This window comes from Macrobrachium rosenbergii, chromosome 19 (genome assembly GCF_040412425.1).
Source record: "Macrobrachium rosenbergii isolate ZJJX-2024 chromosome 19, ASM4041242v1, whole genome shotgun sequence".
NCBI classification, from domain to species: domain Eukaryota; kingdom Metazoa; phylum Arthropoda; class Malacostraca; order Decapoda; family Palaemonidae; genus Macrobrachium; species Macrobrachium rosenbergii.
This window is the reverse complement of record NC_089759.1, coordinates 25,090,703-25,104,714: the sequence shown is the minus strand read 5'-3', so window position 1 is coordinate 25,104,714 and position 14,012 is coordinate 25,090,703. Positions and strand designations below refer to the sequence as shown.

Sequence of the window (14,012 nt, the reverse complement as noted above, 5' to 3'; positions counted from 1 at the left end):
AATGTATAATATTTAAAAGAGTATTTAACAAGATTATTATCACTTTATTTAAAAGCATGTCTCTCTCTCTCTCTCTCTCTCTCTCTCTCTCTCTCTCTCTCTCTCTCTCTCTCTCTCTCTCTCTCTCGTCAGTCAGTCAGTCAGTCAGCATACGCCTTGAATATGCATTTCCATCGGGACACACGTGAAAGAGCATATATGCTACTGTATATATTTGCATACATATAAATTAATTAATTAATATATATATATATATATATATATATATATATATATATAGCGTATTAGGTGGAGAGGCCAATTCCCCTTCCCTGATTACCAACTAACCTTAGGTGCCATTCACAGCTGGGTCGACTGGTGGTAGTTGGTCTGAATCGAACCACGGACACACGTATGTCTTTTGGGAATTACCTATGATGAGGTATCCTAGCATGCCCAGGATTCTTACGTTATGCCTTTTTGATCATGAACAGGGTGACCCCGCCTAGCCATCTTGAAACGTAAAGCTTTTGGGGTATACCTAAAGGAATGGAATTCGATAACAGTGGTTTATTTGTCTTAATATTTGAAAATATAAAAATGTCATTTGTAAAATCGGTAAACTATCTCTCTCTCTCTCTCTCTCTCTCTCTCTCTCTCTCTCTCTCTCTCTCTCTATATATATATATATATATATATATATATATATATATATATATATATATATATATATATATATATATATATATATATGTATATATATATATATATATATATATATATATATATATATATGAGTGGTTGTGTGTGTATATATATATATATACATATATATATATATATATATATATATATATATATATATATATATATATATATATATATATATACATATATATAGGCCTATTTATATATATATATATATATAAGTATGTATATAAATTATATATATATATATATATAGAGAGAGAGAGAGAGAGAGAGAGAGAGAGAGAGAGAGAGAGAGAGAGAGAGAGAGAGAGAGAGAGTCAAGATGACATGGTGCAATACGCCAACACAGGTTCCAGCCTTGCCTCACCAGAAAAAGTACCTGCGGGAGGCAGCTACTCAGACTGATGCCCTCCAGGGAATGGTGTTCAGGCAGTCTTAAAACCACGGTTGCCTTCCCGCTTATGTAAAGAGAAAACATAAACAAAAAATTATGTGATAGATTTGATAACCAATACCAAACTTAAAGAGCACAAATGCATTTTTCGTGACGAATGCAACGACAGGGCATTACGAAAAGATATACCGGTATCATCTCGCTCTCAACATGAGGTTTCATTCAAGAAACTATCAGAATGGGATGCACTAACAGAGAAAAGTTCCTGGGACTCCTCTGCCCCTGAAATTACATTGTCAGTGTCCCTCACAAGAGAAGAAAAACACTGACAATTAGCTGACGGGAGTTCATTTGCACGGCCTTTCCATAGACTTCCAATGTCCCCTGGCCTCAAATAATATACATAACTAACAGGACGAATAACCGACTTTATACAATTAGATACCGCTGAATTTTCTAATTACAAGCTAATAAACGTGCTCGCCACGACCGGTGGTTTACTCAAAATGGTTTGTTGGTTCCTTTAAGCTGACATTGTGCCTGTACTGGCCCTCACCCTAAAGCAAGGTGCGATAAGGTGTTGAAGTGGTAAGAGACTTAACACTGAACTCCCAGCCAACGGAGACCGCCATAAATAATTACAAATTATGAACACAAAATAAACTGTCATATATATGACACCTTATAAATAATCACAGATCCCGTTCAGTGCTTTGTGTTAACTTTGGCGGATACACGGACAGGCGGACGGACGAGCAAACAAAGAGACAGAGACATAGGCAGACGGAGGCTTCTGTTATAACCTATCCCCTCCTACATATTTCCCCAAACAGCATTACAAACGATAAACCGTTTAGCAACAAGTGAATGATAACATCTTGTTGAGTACAGAGTATGTATAATTAACATACTAATTTCAAATAAGGTTACGACTGACTGTTCAGCCCTGTCAGTTACCAATGCAGGTTGCACCGATGGTATACTACTTGGTGTATGAAGCTGCAGACAGGTTGCTGGTCGCTTCAGCAGTAAAAGAGTTATAGGTAGCAGTAACCTGTATCCTTTCTATGAAACCATCTCATGCAGTAACCCTACTTTTTCACGAAAAACTGTAAATCCAGTACTCAAGTTTAGTTCCCTGCAAAATAAAACTATTTCTCCTCTTAAATAAAGGGAAATCTTACAGTATCGAAACCAGCTCAAATCTGGTTCATTCTGCATCAGAAGACCATTTCAACATAATTAGAGTAATGATCTTCAACTGCTCCACCAAGTGGCAAAATAATGGGAACTTCAGAGGAAGCACACACGAGTGGAAATGATTTAAACGCTATAATTCGAAGCCCATATACAGAAGAGACACGAATACAAGAGAAAAGAAACATTTCAGAAGGGGAAATGTGGCAATTCTTGATATGGATTACTTTTGTATCTCCCCTGACAGCCAGCTAAACAAAAGGGGTAAAAAACGCACATCCCTGTATAACCTACTGGGAAGAGAGCCACCTGTATCGCCACCAGCCCATTCGAGGAAAATATATTGCGTTATATTTCTTCAGAGATGGCATTTCTAAGGCTTGGTATTATAATTCACTAGACAAAACATTAATCCACTTGGAAAGATGACTCTTAATACTTTCAAGGAAAAAGAGGCTATTTATTAAATAACACACGGACTTCTGCTCTTAAATGAATTAAGATCTCTGTCCACCCTTACATAACGCCTTTTCCAGACCTCCGACAAACTTGCGGTATTTGTTCGTACCACGAAATAAAGGACGCCGAGTTTTTCTTCAGAAAATTAATTGAGAAATAAATATTTTTAAAGATAATTACCGATGCATGAAAGACGGTATGGAAAGAGCAATGAAGCGGGTGAGAGAAATACCGTGGAAGACGGAACCAGAAACATAGCAAAAGTAGTGGTGATCATAATAAATAACACAGAAAGTCTACAGTACATGAATAGGCTATATGTTAAATAATATTAGCAAACGAAAGGAAGAAAACGTTATAATTACCGCATATAGGCTACACTACTTAGAGAAAAATTTAAGGCTGTTTTAATTAAATTAATGTCATTGCCCAAAGTTAACTAAAGGTTCATAGCCTATACCTGTTTTGGTGAAGATAATAATAATATATATATATATATATATATATATATATATATATATATATATATATATATATATATATATATATATATATATATATAAGATTTAAGCTACAAACGTCCTTTAATATCCAATTCACTCTACCTCGGAAATAATATATTTTCATATATGTTACCCGAAGGGAAATTTTGAAATTTTTTAGTTGATAATGTGTTCGTCGTCTCGTGGGCTCGAACCACGGGAGACAAGAACTCAGGACTACAGTGACGCCTTAAACGACACGGCCATCAAGGGAGGTGTAAGTTGATACCGACTCCCACCTACAAATCACTGTCGAACTCAGGTATTTGTAATCAGAATCGATATCAACCCACCTCTGCCATGTTAGCCGTGTAGTGCGTTTGTCGCACGCAACCATATTATGAATGAATTTTATCACATCACATCATATACAAGCATTAAGCTACAAACGTCCTTTAAAATCCAATTCGCTCTACCTCGGAAATAACATATTTTCCTGTATGTGGCCCGAAGGCGAATTTTTCAGTTGATAATAAGTTCGTCGCCTCGTGGGCTTAATGCTTGTATATTAATCACGGTGATGTGATAAAATTTTATATATATATATATATATATATATATATATATATATATATATATATATATATATATATATATATATATAAGAAAATCCTGCTTAACTGATTCTCTAAAGAACAAAATGGAATAGAAAGCACAGCAAAGTGGCAAAATCGTCAACAGTCTTCGAAGAAAACAAAAGAAACATGAATAACCCCAGTAACATCAAAAACGTATGTAAAAATTTTAAAGATCTACGCATAAGAGAGGTTATTTCTTTCATAAAAAAAACATTTCTCTCTCTCTCTCTCTCTCACTTCACAACAACAGCTGATGGATGATAGTGAGCTATCTTCAATTGCAATATACAGCAAATTTCCCCTCAGTGACGAGGAAGCACAACCACTGAAGACACAGATGATCAAAGAGACTGACTCCAAGCAAGTAAAACTCTCACAACACATTTCAAATTAAGAGAGAGTAGAAGGGAAAGGGGCAGAATATTAATCAACATATTCTCCGCCGGCTTAATTTAAATGAGACCTCCCTGCTCAAACATAATCAGCATCTAGTTAATCTAGTAAACATCACAAGGCTATTTAATGAAACAAGCAGATACAAAAACTTTCATTAATTCTTTCTAGACTGGAGTGTGCAGCAAAGTGTTCACGACTTGGTCGTTGCTGTTGTTGTTTATGATTAAGCTGGTCTTATGCAAGCACGGGCTCTTACTCATGGAGCAGCCCCTTTTAAGATCAGTGAAGCTGAGTACCGCTGGGTTTGGTCAGACCTGAGACGGAAGAACCAATGAATGTCAGACACTGCTGGCATATAAACTCCCATGAACGTTACCGAAACTTGTAACAGTGCCTAAGAGTCTCGTAGCAAGGGTAATGGGTCATAAAGAGGACAAAAATCCAACAGCGTGATTCACAGCAGGCGTTTATATCCCAAAGATGATAAAATGTTAATTTAAATAATTTTACCAAAAAAGCAACTTGATTGGTTATTATTAAACATAAAGAGAATGAACAGCAATATGAAGATGCAATACGCTAATTAACAACTCGTGAAAAACGATACAGGAAATGGCTTTTCGATCGAGATGTGTAATGGAGGTATTTGCTTGAAGAGAATATTCATTTGAAACGATAGACAAAACCTGTTGAGGTTCGTACGCATCCAATATTGTTTGACAAATGAAATGTTCAGATCAGTGCCTGTGCGTCAGACTGACATGTTTCGCGTAAATCGAAAGCATTTCCTTCAAAAAAACAAGTAAAAAATGCGCCGAAGTTTCTTCGGAGCCGAGTTTTCTGTACAGCGTATAATGCTGTATGAAACTCTCAGCCGCAGCCCATGAAATTTTCAGCCACGGGCCGTTGGTGGCCTGTGTTGTTGCAGACACACGATCATGGCTAAATTTAACCTTAAATAAAATAAAAACCACTGAGTCTACAAGGCTGTAGTTTGGTATGTTTGATGATTGGAGGGTGGATGATCAACATACCAATTTGCAGCCCTCTAGCCTCAGTAGTTTTTAAGGTCTGAGGGCGTACAGAAAAAGTGCAGACGGAGAGACAAATAGCCATCTCAAATTTTTTTACAGAAAACTAAAAAATGAAAAGCTAACTAAACATTTGATGAAATAAAGAAAATAAAAGGTAGTTAAACTACATACATACATACATACATATATATATATATATATATATATATATATATATATATATATATATATATATAGTCTATATGTGTGTATATGTATGTATATATATATATATATATATATATATATATATATATATATATATATATATATATATATATATATATATATATATATATATATATATTATACATATGGGTATGTGAGTTTGCGTGGGCGTCATTTATTTTATATAGCCTATAAGCAGTCATATACACTTATATACTTGCGAACTCATACGAATAAAATATCTCTTATGGGAACTAGCAAATATTACCTCTATTGCTCCGGGGTAAGTCAGGCCCAAAACAAGGGACGAATAATGTAATGAGTTTCACATTTTTATGACATATCTTTGCAAATTTTCGAATTTCCCACTTCAATCATAATCATAAAAGGCCGTGTCAAGGGCCCTCCGGAAACGGGGACGATAATAAACGACAGGGGGGAAAATAAGAAAAACGTTTATTTCACTTTTTAACGATATCCATGATCTGGTTCATTCTCTTCTTGGACCAACTTCATCTGGTTTTGCCATTCACCGCGTCGCGTCGAGGATATGTAACACAAATGCGCACGCCAGTTTCTCTCTCTCTCTCTCTCTCTCTCTCTCTCTCTCTCTCTCTCTCTCTCTCTCTCGAATAAGGAATCTCGTATAATAATAAACTTCAGTGTAAAACCGGTTGCTGAGACAAACCCACTCTCCCTCCCTCCTCTCTCTACACATGATACAGAAACTAGAAGTATCATATATACAGTATATTCGTAATTACCAACGCAAAAAAGATGGGTAGCTAAATCTCTCTCTCTCTCTCTCTCTCTCTCTCTCTCTCTCTCTCTCTCTCTCTCTCACACACACACACACACACACACACAGCATCCAAGTACATGTTCCTGTCAAGAAAATGAAAGGTTTATTTATATATATGACATTCGAATCATCTTCCAATATAAAATCTATACACTTACATGGTATAATCTGCGACGAACATCTAATACTGGTAAGGTAAATAACAGGATATCAAAGGCAATAATCACTAGTTACCAGTTGTTTGGCAATTTAACGTAAATAAATGAACTGCAAAGGACATTTAAATATGTAACCAAGGTTAGCATGAATACTTATCTTGCAGCGACTATTTTACAAGCATATTTCTATATTACTACTTTAATACGCAAGTATGGATGCGCCTGCACTTGTTAAATGCATTCCGTAACCTAGTTTAGCAACGTAATGTATTAGTATGTGCTTAGGTTATGTGTACGTTTGTGTGTTTAGTGACTGATTGTAAATTATTTGGCGACCTACTACCAGGATCACTGATGCCCAACATATGTCGTCATTTCAGATTCATTTGTAAAAAGTATAAAATACATTTTCATACCAATTTCCGATAAAAAAAATATGCAGCGAATTATTAAAAAGTATATGACTGATGAGCTATTGTACTATAAAAATTATAAACACTGGTATGCTGGATAAATAGGAAAAATACATAAAAATATGACATCGACAAGGTGCTAAATCAGTTACATCTAGAAGATTAAAAGAAAGCATATTAATGTAATATTTTTCCTGGACACCAGCTTCTGTAATAAAACTATAGTCACGCTAAAATTGTAAATAATGTTCTCTTCCAAAAATCTGACCGAATTATAATTACCACGGTACCAACTGTGTCCCTACTGTCCCTAATAATATGGCCTCTCCTGAAAACTGTGATATCAGACCAACATAGGGTTAACGTAATTAGGGTACAACCGTGTATTGCCAATACGAACACGGGACGTGACAGCGTCCCATTTTTGGGGCATCGTGCCGTATTTCCTATAATGTATATTTAATGCAATTTCTTTCACTTTGGTGGGGCTTATTTCATATGATTGCTACTGTCACAAACTCTAGATTGATATTGTAATTTAGGAACACCACATGACCGAAGAACTGTGTTGCTGCCGACTATCCTAGTTGCTCTGCCTATCTGTTTCCATTATGTTTATATGGGCTGGCACCGAACTATATGAAATTTCGCTTCTCAGGCACTCGTGCAAAAATAACTACTGTAAAATTTGCAGTATTACTGGATAGTCGTTACTGAAAATTTACAGGGGCTGCGAAGCACTTACGGAATCGTAAGGATATTAACCACACAAACCTACAGAATTTTACCATAGTGAATGTAAGCATTGCTTAAAATATTCACCTTTTCTAAAACCTTAAAAATTCTAAATCTAAAAGGGTGGGGAAAGTTGTGTGCAGTCTTTGTATCCTCAACTGTAGGAGAGATGACATTCGATAAAACTCAACCGGACTTGGAACTTGAAATATAAAAACATGAAAATGATAAGAGATTTACAGGGTTTTGTTGATGTTTGCCCACAAGATTCTTAATTAGTGTGGGGCACAACTTTCTGGATGCGCAAAAGCTTCTAGGCATTTACTTTTAATATGCCACGGATTAAGAACCCAAGAAAGCTTTCTGCTTAAAATTAAAACATCAAGATGAAGGTCTGGGTCCGAGTGCATGCATTCCTAGAACAGGCCAAGATACAAAATGGTAGTCTTCTTGGTAGAGACTCTGAAGCCTTACTTCTTACCTCAATTTACTAACTCGTGTATTACTAATTGGAGTTTCGTTTAGCCATCCGGGAAGCGGCAAAAGATATTGACAACTACCGTACTCTTTCAATAGGGCATGTAAAACATAATTGGGTACCTAATGCGAAACCATTAATGGCCCAGAAAAAAGGTTTATCAATAAGTACACTGCCCTTGCAAACACAAGCGAACACATTCTGAGCATTGCTTATAACACAACTTGTAAATATATTTTGTGAGTACTTGTAAAACACTGTATTTACAGACACTGACAGGTTACGCTAGCTCTTCGTTGGATGAAGGTAGAGCTGCGAACTGTCACTCGATGGGCCGGAGTTCAATTCCCCGGCCGGCTGATGAAGAGTTAGAGGAATTTATTTCTGGTGATAGAAATTCATTTCTCGCTAGAATGTGGTTCGGATTCCACAATAAGCTGTTGGTCCCTTTGCTAAGTAACCAGTTGGTTCTTAGCCACGTAAAATAAGTCTAAGCCTTCGGGCCAGCCCTAGGAGGGCTGTTAATCAGCTCAGTGGTCTGGTAAAACTAAGGTATACTTAATTTTATTTGACAGGTACGCGTGCTGAATTCAAGCCTTTTAGTAGTTGCTCGTTAGGGTAGCCATTTAAATAGGAGGAAATCAGAGCCGTAATGAATCTCTTCATTACCCACTGCTGAGTCATGCTCATATTAGATGTTGCAAACATGGTTCAACTTATTTGGTTACTGAATTTGATCATCTTTGTGACCACTCATTTACACTGATTTTCCAAAGCATTCAAAATTACAAGTTTATAAATCTTACGCCTGATCATCAAGTTTTGTTCAAATAAACTTTCTTTTTCTTTTGTGAACATCATTTAACGGTTAACACATATAGGCCTAGTAATGCTTTGCAGGATTCTGTATACAATGGCGATTTTATAAAAAGATTTTATTTCCTACTTAATTTAGTTAACTTTCATGAAAGCTGGTTTACATATATATAGGTTCATATATTATATAAATGTAGATATAATTCAGTTCTACATTTACACCTCAAACTGAAAGTGAGGTATTTGTCATAAATAATTCAGTTGCCTTTAACCAGATTAAGTACTCGTGATACAGGAGTAGAATTTTGTAACATCTGTGAATCCGAAATGCAAATGTTTTACCAGACCGTGAATCAACTGCAGAATTCGAACCGCAGCCTTGCGTGAGGGGAAGGCTAAGATTCGTATCTTCCATTTGGTGTGACAAACTTTGGATGAGCGACCAATTAATCTACCATGGTTCACGCACAGAATAATATAATTGGCTGTTCAATAGCAGTCAACTGCAACATTTATACTATTTAAAATGTCTGTATTAATAGTATATGAAAATTTATAAGCAATGTTTTAGAAAGACATCTTCCACCCTCTCTCTACTGAAAACGTATTATTAAGAGTGGCGATAAAACTGGCAACGTGTCTAATGATGGCAGTTTGTTTTGGGAGGGGCGGAGCATCTCGCATGACGGATTTCATATAGCCAGTCCGGATAAAGTGGACACTTACCTCAAGTTTTGGGGGTTTGATTATGGACTGCTTCTAGAAATTGTGAATATGCAAGTAAACAAGTGCGCACTAATCATCACGATGCAGATCGCTGTTATGAAGAGTTTTAGATAATGCAATATTTCTCCTTAACAAAAACGGTTGCGTTCTTCGGGGAAGGCTAGGTCTGCGTGTTCTCCATTCCCACCGATATCCGGAGTCTAAATTCGAAATTTAATCCCCGTCATTTATTAGGTACGACTACAGAATAGCGAAAAAATCGTATCAAGATTAGGTTGTAGCAGAGTGATACTGTACTCAGAGTCTGGAATATAAACCTAGATATCAACGACTGAGATGATTTTCGTACAGGAGAATGGAGGAAGGACAATTACAAATTGATACACGAGAATACAGAAGTGACAATAGGCCTAGCAACAAAGCCCGCGTAAACTACTTGGAGACGGCAAATCGTTCTGAAAATTAACAAAACAAATGAGGAAACCAGACAATTTATCAGATGTACAACTCTGTGAAAGGAAATATTACGTAAATAATCAAATGACATGATATTGCATTTCTGGTATCCACACGTGAGCAATAGCTTATTAAAGCACCATTTGCGAAGCCTTTACAGTACGTAATGTTTCTTTGAGTGGCATTTTTCAAAACTTCCTATCATTAGAGTACTGCTCGGGTGCTTTAAGGAGAGAGCGTTAACACATGGCTCAGTCACTGTAACCCTATCCCTCCAACACCTGTATGTAGACTTTTAATATCTGTAGTCCTCATCAGCACGGGAGACAGATCTGCTGGCACCTCTCAACTCTAATAGCACGAAGACCGCTCTTATAATAATTTTGTTCGAAATTCTGCTTTCTTTATTACAATGGTCTACCTTAACTACAGAATGGGCAGCCAAATGTATATAGCCTTATACGTAGATATATGTTTTTAACAAGAAGTTGTTTATCCTTATAGAAGTTATCTTCAAAGAAAAAATAAAATAATAGTCTCAGCTCCATTCACCCTTTAACTGCTGATTCAAGAATGAATGCCCGGCGCAGAAACTTCCACCACATTCGTTGCTGCATCCGTCTTCATACACGTGATTGCGTTAACGAAATCATAGTTACATGCGTTGTTTATAAAAAAAATACACACACACGCACATACATCTGTATATACTGTGCATATACATATATATACAAAGTATATATATACATATTATATATGCAAAGTATATATATATATATATATATATATATATATATATATATATATATATGTATATATATATATATATATATGGAAATTACCAACCGACCTGAGGCTCGGACCATCATGATACTTTCATTGTGCACGCTTGAATTGCGGCCCGTGGTGAAAGAGGCTGTCCCTGAGCAGGACGACTGCAAGTCTATACATGGAGTTCATTTTTTGTCGACTACTGTTGTTACACAAAAATCAAATACGTGAATTCACTATATATACTATATACAGTTTATACAATATATACACATATATACTGTATATATATATATATATATATATATATATATATATATATATAAATGTGTGTGTGTGTGTGTGTGTGTGTGTGATAGGTTCAGGGTTGCAAACCCCATATTAAGCAGGGGTACCCTGAAAGAATTACAAAAAAAAAATAATATATAATAATAATAATTGTGATGATCGTGTTACTCTTCCTTAGGCCACTGCAAATAAGTATCCAAAGGTATTCCCACACTCTAGGGCGTTAGTCCTACATACTATCAATACCAGTCAATATCAACTGGCTCTGACAATATTCAAGCTTTTTCACACTGGAATGGGTAGTGCCATAAGAAACGATGCTTCCCGGTCTTATCAAATATACTGAGAAGACGATTTTAGCATTATGCCCCTTTACACCAATCATCAAACTACCAGGTACACATCTCAATGCTCGAGTCGAGTATTCTCTCCTGTCGTCGCAGGGAGTCTAATTACAGTCCCCTGTCTCAGTAAACAAGAAAGTTACCTTTGCCACGAGGCACGCACGCACGCGCAGGCATACACATTATATATAGCCTATATATATATATATATATATATATATATATATATATATATATATATATATAATGTGTTCTTTAGATATTATAAGTTATAAAGCTTCCACCATGAAAGTTATCACTGACGTGATAGCTTAACAAGATTTGCGTGACGTAATAGTAGTATTTTAAACACTCTTTGATTGCGTTATATTTTTGTCCAAACCCCTGAAACCAGGCTTTTTTGGATTAAGAAAACACACACACCCACACATAAATATATACAGTATGTGTGTGTATGTGTGTGTTAATCCAAAAAAGCCAAGTTTCAAGCTTTTGGACAAAAATATAATGTAATCACAGTTTCACACCACACAATGACAAAACGGCATGCAAGTACCTAGAGTACTGAGTGTTTAAAACATTACTATTATGTCACAAAAATATTGTTAAGCTACATCACGTCAGTGATAACTTTCATGGGCTGAAGCTTTACGACTTATCTAAAGAACACTAGTATATACATATGCATAACGGCATAATAAAGCGGTATTCGGATAAATAACATGCGCGAGTACACATGTATACCAAACGAATGCGCACACACACACACACACACACACACACACACATATATATATATATATATATATATATATATATATATATATATATATATATATATATATATATATATATATATATATATATATATATATATATATATATATAGTATATATACACAGTATATATAACGGACAAGTGTCCGGTTGCCATCTTAATTCTCTAGCATTCCTGAACATGCAGAAATATAAATTTAATATAGCACACACATACACTCTATGTATATATATGTATATATATACAGTATATATATATATATATATATATATATATATAGTGTGTACATGTGTTTGTGCGTGTTTCAGCATGCCTTTTAAATACATTATCGAGTGTAAGTATTCCTGTTGACTGGGTGAACAGTACATATTATTATTCGTTAAACAGAATACATATGATTTTCGAGGTCACCTGGTAAAAAAAAAAAAAAAAAATTCAGATCAACGACCGAAACCCCTGTCCTCCTTGTCTAAATACTTTCCTTTGCAAAGACGACCTCCTATCTTATTTTGTTACCTCGGGTTCATCCCCTCTAACTGAATTAAAAACTCACCTTGCTAGGTTGGATGTCTCGTGGCCCATCTAACTGATCCACCCAGCGGAAACATTCACTGCCCGGGCAACGTTTCGATTTTTTCTATTTAGCTACTCAGATCCAGGAAACGGCTCGTAAACCTCCTTAAATAGATTTGTATACTCCTCGATTTGTTTACTATTTTCACTAACAATGGGCTCCCCTAAGTAAACACTTCCACGACTCACTATTACCATCACCCGCATAAGCACATAATTATCATAATGCCATGAGGGTATTCACTTCATTATTTCCACGGAAAACACTGAATATACAAAACTTAATTCACTTCCTTAGAGTACATACATCCACGGCTGATCGACGACAGTGCTACTAGAAACTGGCAACAGAAGAAACATGCGACCAGAACGACACTACCAAGTGACACTCGGTAACGTGTGTACACATACGAACGAACAGTACCAGAAACTCGGTTGTTATGAATCTTGAACGAATAGTTGTGAAAAATTTCGGCGCCGCCATCTCTCGGGAAAATATGTAAACAATGTAATTGTTTATTTTGTCGATAGATGGCAGGACGGCCTTATTCTTATTAGAGAAAATGGAGTAAATTTAAAGGGGGAACCATTGACTTTAGTCATGTTTATGAATTTTACTCACGCTGATGCAGAAGGAAGCCACAAATAACGTCTGTAGTTTTAATATTATTACAGTGAATAGAACAAAATAAGATAAGATTCCTACTTGTATAAGACTGTGGAATAATATTGAAATGGACTATTATTATTATTATTATTATTATTATTATTATTATTATTATTATTATTATTATTATTATTATTATTATTATTATTATTAGAGGGGATGCTGGGTAGGGAGACCGGTAGGTGTGAGAAATCCCAATCTTTCCTAGACCTAACCAGACCTTACCTTCCTAACAAAACTTAGGGCGTCATGCCCTGACCTGACCGGGAGGTTGGGGGGAGCTTGAACCCCAAATAACAATGAATATCCCTGTGTCCCTACTCTACATACTACCCTTATTATTATTATTATTATTATTATTATTATTATTATTATTATTATTATTATTATTATTCAGAAGATAAACCTTATTCATATGGAACAAGCCTACAGAGGCCAGTGACTTAAAATTCAAACTGCCGAAGAATATGGTGTCCATTTGAAAGAAATCACTCTGTGACAGAATAAAGAA

At 35.6% G+C, this 14,012-nt stretch overlaps 1 protein-coding gene across 2 annotated transcripts in view; it reads right to left on the bottom strand.

Annotated features, from left to right (window-relative positions):
• Window positions 1-13,243, bottom strand: part of LOC136848752 (cGMP-dependent 3',5'-cyclic phosphodiesterase-like) — a 593,212-nt gene extending 579,969 nt beyond the window's left edge. The window contains exon 1 of one of the 2 annotated variants that reach the window (XM_067121325.1): window positions 12,815-13,243. The gene's annotated coding sequence lies outside the window, so the exon portion shown is untranslated. The remainder of the gene's footprint in view (window positions 1-12,814) is intronic. The other variant, XM_067121322.1, reaches the window with a different exon arrangement.
• Between the last annotated feature and the right edge of the window lie 769 nt (window positions 13,244-14,012).